Below are 16,310 nucleotides of genomic sequence, written 5' to 3'. Positions count from 1 at the left end.
TCACTGATCTGTTTCTCGTCCTGTGCCTCTTCACTAGGTCTGTGAGGAAAGAGAGATGTTGGGGATGAGGATAGTACTTAGAACGTGTGATTTGTGTTACTGTATCAGTTATTTACTGCTGTGTAACAAACCACCCCAAAACTTACTGGGTAAAGTAACTATTTATATTGTGAGTCAGAATTGAGAGTCAGGAATTAGGACAGAGCCCAGCCGAGTCAGCTTGTTCCTGCTCTGTGTTATCTGGGGCTTCAGCTGGGAACAGTCACAGTTTGGGGGTAACCCAGCAAGTCACACATCTCACAGTTGATGCAGGCTGTCAGCTGAGACCTCAGCTACCAGCCGGAGCACCAACTTGTAGCCTCTTCATATGATCTCTCTGTGTGGACTACTTTGGGCTTCCTCACAGCATGGTGGCCAGATTCCAAGGGTGAATGTCCTGAAGAGAGTGAGGTGAAGAGAAGGCGTTTTCCTAATCTAGCCTTGGAAGTTGCTAGCATCATTTCCCTCTTCTCTATTGGTCAAGGCAGTTACCAAAGACCACCCAGGTTCAAAACGAGGGGCTGTAGACCGCACTACTTGATGGAGGAGTGTCAAATCACAGTGCAGGAAGAGCATGAGAGAGTGGCAGCCATCTTCGGGAAAACAGCGCTCTAGTGAGGGGGGTGGTGGTGGTGATTCAGCACTGAGTGATCGACCATGAAGAGACAGGAGGCTGTGTAAGGGAAGCAGGAGTTACAGAGATGGCAGAGTGAGGGGAGCGGATGTGACAGGAAGTAGTTGGACAGGAAGATCTGAGTTGGCCAGTCTGCCATGATGGAAGTGGGCCCGATGGTGACAGTGCTCAAGAGACTGGCAGTACCATCTTTCCTGGCTCTCTTAGCTGCCCCCCTTGGAGGCCTCAGGGTGACCAGGCTGATTCTAACATGGGTACCCAGGCCTCAGGCAGCCCAGGCCTCCTTAACTGGCCCTGTCTTATCTGCCCACCCCTGCCCCTGCCATCTTTCTCTCTTCCTGTGGGTCCCCAGGCTTCCCATTCCCACCAGCAGCCTCCACGTTTTCCAGAAGGAGCGACTCCCACCTCAACAGCCTGGAAGCCCTCCAACTACCGTACTTTTCTTCAAATAAAAGCAGCTAATTAACATTATTCTTTAATTATTGCCTTTATCAACAAGGGGTCTGATTTGTACCAGCAGGATAGTTGCCTTCCCTTAAACTACCCAAGTGAATGCTTCAGTTCCTGGTGCTTTTGAAATGAATTTGATGTCATCTGCCCAGAGTCACTTAATGGGAACGCCTGGGTAATGACTGAACGCGCTAACTCCGTTAGCAGCCCTGGAAGCATGTAATTTGGCCCCTCAGGCAACAGCACTTTTGAAATCTCTGGATAGTTTTGAACTCTCTGTTCTTAATTAAATATGCAATTTTTCACGGTAACCAGGTTAATTCTTTTGTGTTGTGTTGTAATACTGTTAGGAATTTTCATAGTTCTTATTAAACATTATTCAGGCATTGTGAATTCCATAATTAAAAAAAATGAAAAGAACAAAGCTTGATTCACTCCTTTCTTTTCCCTGGCTAATTTATCAAATGAATTTTGCAAATTTTTCTTTCTGTCCCCAGACAGTGTGGCAAGTGTTTTAAAGGGGAAGGATTTAATTGCCCTGTAGGGATTGGCTGGTTATGAAGGATTTGGCTGTTTGATTAGTAAACCCAGTTGGGAATGGTCTAATGCTCCGTGATCTTAAAAATTGTCTGATTGTACCCTCTCCAAGGAGGCTTCTCTTTTCGTTATGTAGAGCATCAACTTCACACAAGTGTGGTTATTAGGTAGTAAAGAAGGGGAGAGAAAAAGATCTGACTTTTATTTTAAATTGGGGATCTTGGGAGATTTTTTTACCCCCCATTTCCCTGGCTGGGGAGGAAGGGAGAACATAGTAGAGGAACAGAGAGAGAGAGAGAGAGCGCGCGGGATGGAGCAGTTCTCAGATTGCAGGTCCAAGAGAAGGCAGAGGAGGGCAGCTCAGAGGGTGGGACCTGAGGGAGCATTTTGCTGCATCCTTGCAGATAAGGGCACCTGCCATGTTCGCCAGCTGGAGAGGTGCTTATAAGCCAAGGAGGCCCCTCTGCATTTTGGGGCAGGAGGGTTACTTTTCCATTTCTGGAACCGGGTCTGGTTTCTGAAGAATATTTGCAGACCTCCACTGAGCATGGTGGGTTTGTGAGTGGAAGAGGACCATGCCCTGAAAATGTCCTAATAAGGCCAAGGCTCTTCTGATGAGGGGCTGCTAGGCAGAGATAGCCGGGCCCTCCTAGTGAGGGGAGTAGGACCACTGGCTGATTCCTGGACCCTTTTGATTTCAGTGAGGGTCCCGTTTATGCCTCAGTTATCCTCATCTGCAAAATGAGGCAAGTTATTTCCAACCTCTTCTTACTTTGCTGGATTTCCACTCCGCCCACCGGTCATGGCTCTCTGCATCCTAGAGGTGGGGAAGTGGCAGATGAGTTCAAGAGGTAACAGGGGTCAGATCACACAGAGACCTTCAGGGCCACAGAATGGAGCTGAATTTTTTTTTTTTTTTCCTAAGTGCAAAGCTCCTTAGATATTGAAGGAAGGTAGGGATGATTTGGAAGGGATATTACCAAAGAGTAAGTGGGTTGAGGGGGCCTTTGTGCCAGAAAGGGGGCTCTTTCCGGCAGCCCCTCTGTCCCCTGACTGCCTCCTACCCAGATTTAGCATCTTTAGCCCTGAGCTCTGGGAAACTCCCCACCTTGAGGTCACCCTCCAGCTGGTCTGACAGTTGGAGCTGGGGTAGAAGATGCTGGTCACGCCTTCAAGGGTGCTTGAGGGCCTTTGCTGCAGTGGATTTAAGCAGATGGTTCAGGTTTTCAAGAGAAGCCAGAAACTTGGGTTTTATGAACATTCCTTTAAGATGTAAATGCAGGGAAGAAATTGAAAATAATTAAATGCTGGGCACACAACAGGTTTGCCTATTCATAAATATCAAATTGGACCTGTGGGCCCTGGGTCTTCAAGTCTGTCACACTGCTTAAGGGGGTTCTAAACTAGTGAAAAGAAACATTTTAGTAGCTTATTTATGAAGTGCTTTTCCAGCACCCTGCTGAGCCCCTGACAAATCTGAGCTCATTTAACCCTCCCAATTGGAGGAAGTGGGTTGAATCTTATCTCAGATGGGCAAGACTGAGGGTTGGAGAGGTGTTGCCTGGGGTAAGAATTCCAGGCATTAGTCCCAGCTCACCTGGTTTTTGTGGTAAGTAACAGGACTCTGTGCAGAAGGCATGCATCCCCAGGAAACCATGGTGGGGAGGTGGCAGTGACTTAGGTCACATGGTGATGACCTTGCTTGATTTTGAAGTTAAAACCACGAGTTGAGGGCCCTGAGCTCTACCTTGAGTGAGCTTTATTGAAAAGTGAAATCAGGTCACCACACCCTCTCCTCCACTTAAAAACTTTTAATGACTCCCTGTCGCTTAAGGGATGAAGTCCAGATTTTTACCTTGGCTTACAAGACCTGTTGTGGTTACCGCCTCCCAACTGCTTTTGCCTCCACCCTTTCACCTCTTACTGCGCTTCCTTGTCACCAGCTCCCCAGCCAGACTTAAATTATTATCAGGTCCACAAATGCCTTACACTTTCTTACCTCCATACTTTGCATATACTGTTCCCCCTGCCAGGAATCCTCTTGTCATCACTCTGCCTGACAAATTTCCCTCATCCTTCACATCTCCAAGCTGGGAGGCTTTCCTGAACCTTCTGGCAGGGTCAGGGGGCTTCCCCCATAATTATTACATCACAGTTCATTGGGATTGCTTGCCTTGTCTCTTTTATTTTAAGACCCACAAGGGCAGCGTTTGTGTCTGTCTTGCTGACTCTTGTCACATGTACAGAGCTTGGCACATCTTAGATGCTCAATAAATATCTGTTGATAGCACAACACTTTTGTTGCTCCCAGAAACTTTTGGGGAGCAACCCCTAAACTTCCAGGACCTCACTGAGAAGCAGGGGTTGAACATGATGTGAAGACACTGAAAGGAGCAAATTCTACTTCCCTCAGACCCATCCTGGCCCAGCCCACTCTGGGAGGCTCTTTTGGAGCCTGTGGCCTCTCTGCAGTGTAGACAAGACGAGGCTGCTTCTCCGAGAGCCAGGGCAGGAGTTAGGCTGCTCCGGCTGCTGTCAGGAGCAGAGAGGCTTGATGCCTGCTCCCCCTTTTCTCCCTGTTACCAACTTGATCCTCCAGATGGCCACGTGTCAGTGATAAAGACGAAGGGAAATGACACAGTAATGTTTCCTCCAACCAGAGGAGCGCGAGGCCTTAGAAAGAAAGCAAGTGATGACACCTGCTATTTCTCTGCCTTTGGGTGCCTCCCCTTCTTGGAGGTGGTGCTGGGATTTTCCTCACTGTAGCTGTGTGGAAGCCAGGCTCTGGTTGCTGAGACTGCTTGGAAAGCCACAGACCCATGGCATCCTCAGCCACAGGCACACACGCACGCACTTACATGCACACATATGTACATACACTCACTGGCCCGTACACACACACACACACACACACACACACACACACACTTTGCCAGTTCTGCATCTCTAGGATCCCTGCACGTGTGTACATACACTCACTGGTATGTATGCACACACGCATACACACACACATTCCTCCCCAGTTCTGCATCCCTAGGATCCCTGCATGCAATAGCAACACGTCTTCTTTTTCCCGCCTGTCTGCCTTCTTTTTCCTATTTTCATTCCTGAATTGTTAGAGGACCAAAAGCAGCTGAAGAAAGCTCTCCGGTTTGTGGGGAGGGAGTGAGGTATTGGCCACAGAGGATTATCAGGGAATCCTGTGACTGAAAGGAAAAGAAGGGATTTTAAAAATTAATTTCATCTTATAAAAGCCATATTGCCACATGGAGGATTTTCAAACAAGAAGAGGAAGAATATGCCAACAACACAGGCTCCCCTTAGCGCTCCAGTGTGCCTCTGTCTGCTCCTAATGGTTTGCCGTCAGAAGTGTGGCTCCTTCTGTTTTGTAGCCTTTTCATTTAACGGTGGCATTGCCCTTTTCCACATCATTGTTGTCTTCAGATCAAGTGTTTCACTGGTCTAATATTCCATGAAGTGAATGGATCATTCTCTCCTCATCTGGACCATGTCCCTGGGCATCTCTAGGTGTTTTTGCTTTTAAAACACTCCAGTGATGGATAAAAAATTGCATTTCTGGTTTTATGTCTTTGACTCTTTTCTCAAGCCAAGAATCTGGCTCCAAAGTCAAGTAGTCCTGGGTTCAAATTCTGTCCCTGTCAGTGCGACTTCAGGCCAGTGCTTTCTCCTCTGTGCCTCAGCTTCTCTGTCTCTCAAATGGGGCCCCTCAAAGCCTCTCTCAGGAAGCCTTGTTGGCTTAGATCAGTGAATTGGCCTGAAGCATTTAACTGAGGACTGACTCATAGCAAGCTCTTGGGCAGCCCCTGGCGGGTCGGTTTCATTCAGTCTTCTTCCTCCAGCACTGTGCCTAGCCTGCAGGGGCTTCTCACTTAACCCTTTTCAAATGAATGTGATGGACACATTCACGCGAATGTATTTTTCTGCCTGTGCATGTGTGTATGTTTCTGTTGAAGACTCTTGTAGAGAAATACAGATGTACACACACACACACACACACACACAAACGCTCAGCCAAACCAAGGGAAGGGCACAGGGCTGTTCTGGTTGAGGATCCACAAGCATTTCATTGTGATTAAATATTTATTTGGTGTTTGTAATGTGAACGTGACACTTTGCAGTAGATAAGACAGGGCCATGTAGAAAAGGCTTGAAAAGCTATGAGGTCCAGCTCAGGGAAGAAACAGCCAAAGGAAGTAGTCAGGGAGGGGCTGGGGCTCAGGAATTTATTCACTCAGTCAGTCATCTGTGTTTATCCAGCACCTACTATGTGCCAGGTCCCAGGCTATGCCCTTGTGATGCCCTGGTGACCACCACTGACGTGCTGTCTGCCCTGAGGGCACTGTTGGTCTCCACGGTGTTTAGAAGTGAAATCCCTCAAGAGATTGACATTAATCAGATAATCACACATATTTGAAATTGCAAACCCTGTAAAAGGCTGTGGAGGAAATGATCTAGGAATGATGATACTGTATAGCAGATATAATCCGGAAGTTAAGGAAGGACTCCTGAGTTAGCCAAGTGAAGAGGGGCCACAGTCATCCAGGCAGAAGGGAGCAACATAGGCGAAGGTCCTTGGGTGGGAGGACACACCTTTGCTTCTGAGAAGTGTGGCTGAGCGGGGTAGACAGGATTGACTCAAATGGGGCTTGTAGACCCCGCTGAGGTCTTTATCCTGAAATAGAGGGGGACTGTGACTGGGTGAAATGGGCATTGGAGGGGTGAAAGAGGAGAATTGGAAGGGTTTAAGGGCCTTGAGGCTGGGGTGGGGGGAGTGGCTAGATAAGGAGACTCAGCACCACCCGCCACTCTCCCCTGGCTGGAAAGTGCATGCCTGGCCTTTCCAGGCATCCAGAAAACATCAGTGTACAGGATGGAGCAGGTCAAGGCAGGGACAGGAACAGAGTGATTTTTCTGGGCAGATGGGGAGAGGAGCAGGAGAGGCCTCACCACATTCAGATATATGCTTTCTTTTTGCCACTCATATTTACCTAGGGGCTTGTGAAAAGAGAAAGATCCAAAAGAAAAAAAAAATCCACCAGATCCAACATTGCTTCAGGCATGCAGCCTGAGGGAACAAGTATTTTTTTCTCCAATATTTGTGCATGTTTGAGTGTGTGAAATGCTGTGCTGAAACTCTACGTCCTTTCCAGAATAGGGAGCTCCGGGGCCTTTGGGGCCGTCAGGAGGTGGGCACCGTCACTCCCCACATTTCTGATGAGGGCTGGCATAGCAGGGCCCGCCCTCTGCAAAATGGTAGGCTTCTGTTTCCCATCTGCTTTGTGTTCCGGTAACTCAAGCATGGCCCGCCTCGGGGGCTGGAGGTTCCCAGGCAGGCTGGTCTCTGGAATGGTGGAATTCCCGAATGAGAGATTCGGAGGCAGGGAGTCTAGGGGATTTGGCGGCTGCCCCTGCATAGTGATATTCTGTGCCTCACACATTCTTATTAGCATCGTAATCACTCCAAAATACTGATTCATTATCGCACTCCAAGCTGCAGACTGAGGCAATGGGGTTTAATAGTTCCATATGAGCCATTCTGGGCTGTTGAGTAAATATTGCTCATTCTGAAAAATTGGGTAAATGTGTGTTTACGCTGCCGATGAGCAAAACAGCAGCCAAGTAGGTAGTTGGGGTCTGGGCTGGCGCCAGGCAAGGTGGTGGGGAATGGGGGAATACTCACACTCCAAGAAGTGTCCTATTCATGTCTGGCTGGCCTTAAAATATTTTTCTGGATGTGAAGATTGGGATTAGGAGGGAGTTTTGCTCTGAAATTAGAGTAGATGTACCCTTGTGTTTATTGTGTATGTAGAAATGGCTCCAGGGTAGATAGGAAAGACCCCAGGCCCTCCAAACTTGTATAGGTAAGTAATTGGTTTCAGAACTGGATGGCTGCTTACTACATGCAGCAGGAGGCACTGTGGCATGGGTTAAAGCGTGCAGGTGCGTGGGTTCCACTCTGAGGTTCCTGTTCTGCCACTTGTTAATTGTGGGACCCCAGGCAAGTTACTTGACCCTTCTGTAGCCTCAGTTTTCTCATCTGTAAAATGGGGATGATAAAAGCACTTCCTCAAAGGATTGTGTGGGATTTAAACAAGCATATTTGTACAAATTTCAAATGGTGCTTAACATCATGCACGAGAAATGTTAGTTATTAACAGGGTTCTGGTGTGGTGCGGCAAGAAGGTTTGCATTTGGATCTGGCTATATCTGGGGTTCTTCGGCTTAGAGAATCTGATGAAAGGTATGTATCCTTTATTCAGGAACACTGTTGATTGAGACGCATAGCATTTTGCATGTAGTTTCAGGAGGTTGTTGGGTTCTCCATATTTAGCTGGGTACTGCAAGTTATGAGCTCCCAACCCCTACTGTGGATCACCCTTTTGTGGAGTGGAAGTGAGTCAGATGCTCTAGAACCTTCTAGAACTAGGTTTTGGCCAAAGCCTAGGTTTCATACTAGCTCTCTTTCATATTTTCTGTATAAAGTTAGGAAGATGAAGAAACATTTTTGAGCTTCAGTCTCATACTTGATGTGGAGTTCTTCATGTGAAAAGGATTTGGACCAGGTTAAAACACTTGGCCCAAAGCTTGGCACACAGTGGATCTCATACTTGATTGACCTCAGTGTTGCTAAATGTAAGCTCTGCCCCTCTGTTACATTTATAGTCTGTATATTACAATTCCTTTATCTGAAGTTTTTATATCTGATTCTGCTAGTTGTGTCTATTTATTCTCACACATAGTAGACTGTTTCCCTGTGTGTTTTGTAATTTTAGATTTTAAGCTCACCTTTAGGAGAATTGAATCTCTGGGAATTTTGTGTGGCCTGGGTTACCTCTAGAGTAGAAGTTGGCCAGCTTTTTCTCTAAAAGGCCAGGTAACAAATATTCTTAATTTTGTGGGTTCTGATGCAACAACTCAGCTCTGCTGTTGTGCAGCAGAAGCAATCAGAAATAAGTAACTGAATGGATGTGGCTGGATTTGGCCTGCAGGCGGGTGGGATTTGGCCCTGCGGGTCATAGTTGGCTCACTCCTGCTCTAGAGATTTTGTATTCACTTTTGCTTAGTGTCCAGGGGTATTACTAGAGGAAAATTACTTTTTGTATATTAATTACTTGACTGACAGCAATGGTTCTCAAAGTGTGGTCCTTGGATCAAAAGCATCTGAGAACTTATACATGAAAATTCTTGGTCCCATCCCTGATCTTCTGAATTAGGAATTCTGGGGGTAGAGCCCAACAATCTGTGTGTCCAGGTGATACCGGTGTATGCAAGTCTGAGAACTTGAAGGGTAGTATAAAATTGACTTGTAAACCCCTATAAGGGCAGACCTCTGGTTATGAATTACCAGGGAAAACTGCTTTTTTGGTTTTCTAATCTAGAAACAGGGCCAAGACAGATCAAATCCCATTGTTCTCTGCTTTCTGCATTAGTGGATAGATGTGTTCTGACCCACTGTCACTGAGGGTGAAGATCTCTGGACTAAAATGGGCACCTGTCCCACCCTTTCATTGTCAGGGGCACTGAAGTATTAGTTCACATACTTAGCAGTCTGATTTTCCGTTTCCTCTTTAGTTTTGGCCCTTGAGAATTTCTCTTAACTTTCACACTGAACTGACCTATATATTTAAAAGGGTGTTGGTATGTTTCATCCATTATTTCTGGATATTTTGTAGTGCGAGCATTTCAGGTTATTTTGTTTCCGTATTACTAGACACGAAGTCCTTTCAGTGTTGTGGAAGATTGAGTTTCTCCTTTGGGATCCTTCTTTAGAATATCTGGCAATGCCCCTGCTTCTCAGGTGATCTGACGCTTGTCACTTGCCCTAGACTCAGGGCCCATTTTGTCACTCCGTGGTCACAGGGAGTATCACTCTATGGTCACAGAGACCAGAGGCCAAACATCCCCTGGGCAACCTCTTCATCCTAACTTTCTCCAGGGTTTGGATCCAGTTCAGTCAATATTTGTTGATCACCCACCAGTGGCAGGCCCTGGATACGTGATGGAAGGGGGGTTCAGCTTTGTACAGGTGACAAGTGTTTCTGTGCTAGAGGGTACCATTCTGTGGTCATTGTACCTGGGGGCCTGCCTCTGTCCCCTTGTGCTTCTTTAGGGGAGCTTGACTTTTTCAGGTGTTTTTCTCTGAGGGTCAGAATGGGGTCAGTATTAAGAATGCTTACTTTGAACTATTAGAGAACTGCAAGTAAAAACTGCAGTGAGGTTGGGACTTCCCTGGTGGTCCAGTGGTGAAGAATCCACCTTACAATGCAGGGGATGTGGATTTGATCCCTGGTCAGGGAGGTAGGATCCCACCTGCTGCGGGGGTCACTAAGCCTGTGTGCCACAACTACAGAGCTCAAGTGCCCTAGAGCCCATGTGCTGCAACTAGAGAAAACCCTGCACACTGCAACGAAGAGCGTGCTTACCACAACTAAGATGCAGCCAAATCAGTTCAGTTCAGTTCAGTTGCTCAGTCGTGTCTGACTCCCCGCGACCCCATAAACCGCAGCATGCCAGGCCTCCCTGTCCATCACCAATTCCCGGAGTTTACCCAAACTCATGTCCATTGAGTCGATGATGCCATCCAGCTATCTCATCCTCTGTCATCCCCTCTCCTCCTGCCCTCAATCTTTCCCAGCATCAGGGTCTTTTCAAATGAGTCAGCTCTTTGCATCAGGTGGCCAAAGTATGGAACAGACTGGTTCCAAATAGGAAAAGGAGTACGACAAGGCTGTATATTGTCACCCTGCTTATTTAACTTATATGCAGAGTACATAATGAGAAACACTGGGCTAGATGAAGCACAAGCTGGAATCAAGATTGCTGGGAGAAATATCAATAACCTCAGATATGCAGGTGACACCACCCTTATGGCAGAAAGTGAAGAATTAAAGAACCTCTTGATGAAATTGAAAGAGGAGAGTGAAAAAGTTGGCTTAAAGCTCAACATGCAGAAATCTAAGATCATGCCATCCAGTCCCATCATTTCATGGCAAATAGATGGGGAAACAATGGAAACAATGATGGACTTTATTTTTGGGGGCTCCAAAATCACTGCAGATGGTGACTGCAGCCATGAAATTAAAAGACACTTAGTCCCTGGAAGAAAAGCTCTGACCAACCTAGACAGCATATTAAAAAGCAGAGACATTACTTTGCTAACAAAGGTCTGTCTAGTCAGAGCTCTGGTTTTTCCAGTAGTCATGTATGGATGTGAGAGTTGGACTATAAAGAAAGCTGAGCACCGAAGAATTGATGCTTTTGAACTGTGGTGTTGGAGAAGACTCTTGAGAGTCCCTTGGAATGCAAGGAGATCCAACCAGTCCATTCTAAAGGAAATCAGTCCTGAATATTCATTGGAAGGACTGATGCTGAAGCTGAAAATCCAATACTTTGGCCACTTGTTGCAGAGAACTGACTCATTGGAAAAGACTCTGATGCTGGGAAAGATTGAAGGCAGGAAAAGAAGGGGACGACGGAGAATGAGATGGTTGGATGGCATCACTAACTCGATGCACATGAGTTTGAGTAAGCTCTGGGAGTCGCTGAAGGACAGGGAAGCCTGGTGTGCTGCAGTCCATGAGGTCGCAAAGAGTCGGGCATGACTGAGTGACTAAACTGAATGAGGTACTCTCTCACACCAGTCAGAATGGCCATCGTTAGAAAGTCTGCAAATAAATGTTAGATAGGGTGTGGAGAAAAGGGAACCCTCAATGGTGTTGGTGGGAATAGAAATTGTTACAATCACCGTGGAAAATAGTATGGAGGATCCTCAAAAAAAGCAGAAATAGAGCTGCTGTATGATCCTGCAGTCCCATTCTGGGCATATATCTGGACAAAACTTTGGTTCAAAAAGATTCATGCACCCCAGTGTTCATTGTAGCACTGTTTAAAATAGCCAAGACATAGAAATAACCTAAATGTCCATCTAGTGATGAATGGGTAAAGAAGATGTGGTACATATATACAGTGAAATACTACTCAGTCGTAAAGAAGAATGAAATACTGCCATTTGTAGCAACACAGATGGACCTCGAGATTATCACACTAAGTAAAGTAAGAAAGAGAAAGACAAATGCCATATGATATCACTTATATGTGGAATCTTAAATATGACACAAATGAAACAGAAAAAGATTCACAGACATAGAGAACAGACTTGTTGTCACCAAGGGGGAGGAGAAGTGGCAGAAGGATGGATTGGGCGCTGGGGATTAGCAGATGCAAACTATTACATAGAGAATGGATAAACAACAAGGTTCTGTAAAGCACAGGAAACTATATTCAAAAGCCTGTGATAAATCATAGTGGGAAAGATTTTTTTTAAAGGTACATATATGTATAACAATCACTTTGTTGTACAGTAGAAATTAACAACATTGTAGGTCAACTATACTTCAATTTAAAAAAAGAATTGTAGCTTTGAAATCTACCAGAGTCAGTTTCAACAACTGTCCCTGCCTCTTACAAGCTGTGTGTATGATCCTGGGTGAGCCTCTTTACCTCTCTGAGCATCAGCTTCTCCGACTGTAAAATGGGCTGACAGAGGGTTGCTGTAAGGATCAGATGAGATTATTCCCAGAAGGCACTTGGCAGAGCACTTGGTACCTTGTGAGTGGCCCTTGGATTCTGGCCCAATGTTTGTGATCCAAGTGGCTATCGTGAGTCTGTCTCTCATGATAATGGACTAGAAATCAGGCTGGGGAGAGGTCAGTCAGGTGCTCATTGAGATGACAAAATCAGGCAGCAGTCAGACATCACTGCTCAGCATGCAGCAGATAACACCTTGGGGTATCTGCCCGGCTGCTCCCCATTCCTGTGATGACCTTCTTCTTGCTTCCTGCCTCCTCCCCTCAGTCATGTGACTCAGTCTGGAGAGGAGAGGGAACTGCCAGTCAGAATACTCCATCCCCCCTGACTCAGGTGACTGGTCACTACTCAGGGGTAATGTCACATGACTCAAGCTGGGCCAATCAAAGAGTGTCCCCCAGATTTTTCAATTGAAGCAGAGAGGGAGTCTCTGTTTTCTCTCTAGCTGAGCTGCTAGAAGGAGGGAAACCTAGAGCTGCCTGTAGCCAGGATTGCTGACAGCCTCATGGGGACAGAGTGAAGCCAGCCTATAAGGAGAGGCTGAGTCAGGATATGGAGACAGACTCTGGTTGAATCATCCCAGAAGCCACCTTCTCTATCTCTTAGTAGTTTGACTACAGGAGCCCACTTCATGTTTTTTGTTTGTTTGTTTTTTGGATTTTGGGGGAGATGGGAGTATTACGCTCTTTAACTTAATTTCTGCTACCTGCAATCAGAAATACCCTCCAAAACAGTTCTGCCTATACAGTGTTCTGGGAACTCTTGGCCACTCCATTCTCCATGGCCAGGTTTCTACAAGGTGAACCAGACACATGCCACATCTGCCACCCAGCCTGGTGCTGACCTGCCCGGTGGTGCAGGATGTTCCCTGTTGTTTGAAAAACATCATGCAGAGGAGGAGGGAACAGGGAGGCCACGTGGCGTGCCTGGACACAGCTCTGAGCAGAATTGCAATGACTGCAGGGTTTTTCTGCTGGAGCTTTTGGAGGGGGACTGGGCAGTGCCCCAGCCACGTTGTGTCAATAAACTACCCAGAGAAATAAGCTCCCACGTGGAACGTCAGGAGATGTGGGCTGTTCCTTCCCTCCGGGTTGCAGATTCTCTTCAGAGAAGCCCTTGGGACCCCCTAGCAGGCACGAGTCACCTGCCCTCCTCGCTAGTCACATGTAAGCTCAGCAAGTCTGGCTCATTGAGAATGGATTTTGCCCACTCTTTAAACATGGCCCACAGACTCCCACAAAGTCGCATACAGCTTCCTGAGCCCACCACACCTGCTGACATTCAGCACAATTCTCCCCCCTCATCCTTGATCTCAAAAAAGATCATCTTGAAAAAGATTGTTTTGTGTGCAGTTTACCCAAATGCCACTTTTTCTCATTTTTGCCAGAGTTGCTCTTTTTCCCCCCCTTCCTTTGATTTCTTTCTTGGATTTGCTCTTGGGTTGGCTTCCTTAAACCAAAATAACTCTCACAATGCATGGGGAGAGCGCTTCCTGTGGGTGAATGACATCTGTATGAAAAGACGGCAAAGCTGCCGATTTCTGTCCTTTGAAGACGCTTGTCAGCCAGTGCGCGGTGGAGTGTCAGACGTCACCCGGGGTGACTGTGGAGACGCCGGCAACAGCTTTTTTCCAGAAAGCCTTCAGCCCAAACTTTGGGCTCTCTGGGGACCCAGGAGCAGCATCCATTTTCTGAAGAGATTAAAGGCGATGCTGGTTGGAGCAGCTGGTATTTTCAACTGCGTTCCCAGCAGGGCCCTGCAGCAGTGCTTTGTAGCTCACCTGCTCTGCCTTTCCTGGCTCAACTCCGTTCCCTTCTTTCCTGACTCGTGTGCCTCCTCAGGAGTCTGGTAGCTCCAGGCAGACCCCTGAGAGGAGAGGAGAAGGGGTGCTGACATGGCATCGTGGCTCTCCTGTGGGAGATTGGGGGGAAATCTCATGTTTAAGAATGTAGCTCTGGTGGGGACATACAGTTTTTCGAGGCAGGAGCCTGCTGTGCCCCCCTTTGCCTGGCAGAGTAGTAAAGCTATCCTTTTCTACTTCACCCCTGCCCCCCCCCAAAAAAAAAAGAATTAACTCTAGAGTCAGGCCTGGTCTGAGTTTGTATCTCAGCTCTGCCATCCTCACTGAGCCAACCTTGTCAATTCTCTGAGCCTCCCAGTTTTCCCATCTGTCCAGCGGGGCCACTGGGTTTAGTGAAGCCAGTACAGGTAAAGCGCGGCCTTGTGTGCCGCCTGGCACATGGCAGGTGTTCAGTGAAGTTTAGCTGCTGCACACCTCTCCACATTCACCCTGGCTGACCCTGATGGCCCATCATCGCTCTTTAAGACTTTCTGGTTGATAGTCCCTCTACCCCAAAGTTGGTCAAAATAAAACCTGATTTATTTATGTAGTGATGGTTTTTCCGGTAGTCATGTACGGATGTGAGAGTTGGATCACAAAGAAGGCTGAGTGCTGAAGAATTGATGCTTTCGAGTTGTGGTGCTGGAGAAGACTCATGAGAGTCCCCTGGACTGCAAGGAGATCAAACCAGTCAATCCTAAAGGAGATCACCCCTGAATATTCATTGGAAGGACTGATGCTGAAGCTCCAATACTTTGGCCACCTGATGTGAAGAGTCAATTCATTGGAAAAGACCCTGATGCTGGGAAAGATTGAAGGCAAAAGGAGAAGGGGGTGGCAGAAGATGAGATGGTTAGATAGCATCACTGACTCAGTGGACTTGAGTTTGAGCAAGCTCCAGGAGATGGTGGAGGACAGAGAAGCCTGGCATGCTGCAGTCCATGGGGTCACAAAGAGACACAACGTAGCGACTGAACAACAGCAAATTTTGTTCTTACTGTGTCTATGTTCCTGTCAAAAGCAAGTCCCCTGACACCCTTCCCCCAGCCTCTTTACCCCTATACATTTTTGTTTCCTCTGTCCATCGTTCTGTCATAGTACAGTGTTGATTGCAATATCTAATTCGGGGAATGGCAAACTTCCATGAGCATGGGGACAGGCAGGTGACACCAGTGATGGGTTCAGCCCCTGCTAAGCAGGAGGAAGTTTTGTAAGGGAGCAGGAGTGCCAGACAGCTGGGGCTATCTGGCCCTGCAGCAGGGGTTTCAAATTGTTTAAAACGCTGGGCTGGACAGATGAAATACCTGACTGCTGGCTGACTGTGGCCCAGACCTGGGTTATAGTTCCATCTGCTCCCTGCCCTCACCAAGACTGTGACCTCCTTGAGGGCACAGATGCCCCCTCCCACGTCCCCCCACAGACACCCCAAGGGCCCCATTCTGGGGATGGCACATGGCAGGGGTCAGCAAATTTCTGATGAGTAAACAGCATATGCTGTTGACCTACTCATTTATTTAAGAAAAAAATAAAGTATGTTCAGTGTGGAAATTGTAGGAAGAACACATAAGCAAAAAGAAGAAAATGAAAATCACCTGTTTCTGAGATAAACCTGTATCATGATTTCTTTAGATTTTTTTTTATAACAAACATACAGAAAAGGACATGGGTCATACATGTTCAGCTCAATGACTTGTCACAAACATGGAACCATCACTCAGATTAAGAAATAGAACTTCCCTGCCCCCTGCCCCAGAAGCCCCATCTAGCCACTGCCAGCCATGCCCCAGAGTGACCCATCCTGACTCCTAACAGCACGTGTTAGTTTTCCCTGTTTGTGAACTTCATGTGAAAGGAATCACCCAGCATGTGCTCTTTTCTGTATGGCTTCTTTCACTAACATTATGTTCTTGAGATTCATCCACATTGTTGTGTGTAGCTGCAGTTCATTCATTCTCATTCTCATCTAGCATTCTATTGTGTGAGGAGACCACAATTTATTCATCCATTCTCCTGTTGATGGGCATTTGGGTGGCTTCCAATTTGGGGCTCCTACTAACAGCACTTCTAGGAACTTTGGTGCCTGAATGTCTCCTGGTTGAACTGGTGCATGTGTTTTTCTTGAGTATAAATCAAAGTTTCTAGATCTTGACACAGCTGACATGTGGGTCTGGATGATTCTTTGTGGTGGGGGCTGTCCTGGGC

General features: G+C 46.9%; 1 protein-coding gene and 1 long non-coding RNA gene across 8 annotated transcripts in view; one reads left to right on the top strand and one right to left on the bottom strand.

Moving 5' to 3' along the window:
- The window catches only part of CUX2 (cut like homeobox 2), a 287,416-nt gene that overhangs the window by 42,738 nt on the left and 228,368 nt on the right, over positions 1 to 16,310 (top strand). The window lies entirely within an intron of this gene.
- On the bottom strand, positions 1,840 to 3,781 carry LOC110135121 (uncharacterized). Its single transcript, XR_002313274.2, has 3 exons — positions 3,660 to 3,781; positions 2,769 to 2,923; positions 1,840 to 2,477 (listed from the first exon to the last, which is right to left on the bottom strand). It is a non-coding gene; the product is annotated as an uncharacterized lncRNA (long non-coding RNA).

Source organism: Odocoileus virginianus, chromosome 12, assembly GCF_023699985.2.
Source record: "Odocoileus virginianus isolate 20LAN1187 ecotype Illinois chromosome 12, Ovbor_1.2, whole genome shotgun sequence".
In the NCBI taxonomy this organism is placed as follows: Eukaryota; Metazoa; Chordata; class Mammalia; order Artiodactyla; family Cervidae; genus Odocoileus; species Odocoileus virginianus.
Note: the sequence above shows the minus strand (reverse complement) of the source record. Positions and strands in the feature narration are given on the sequence as shown.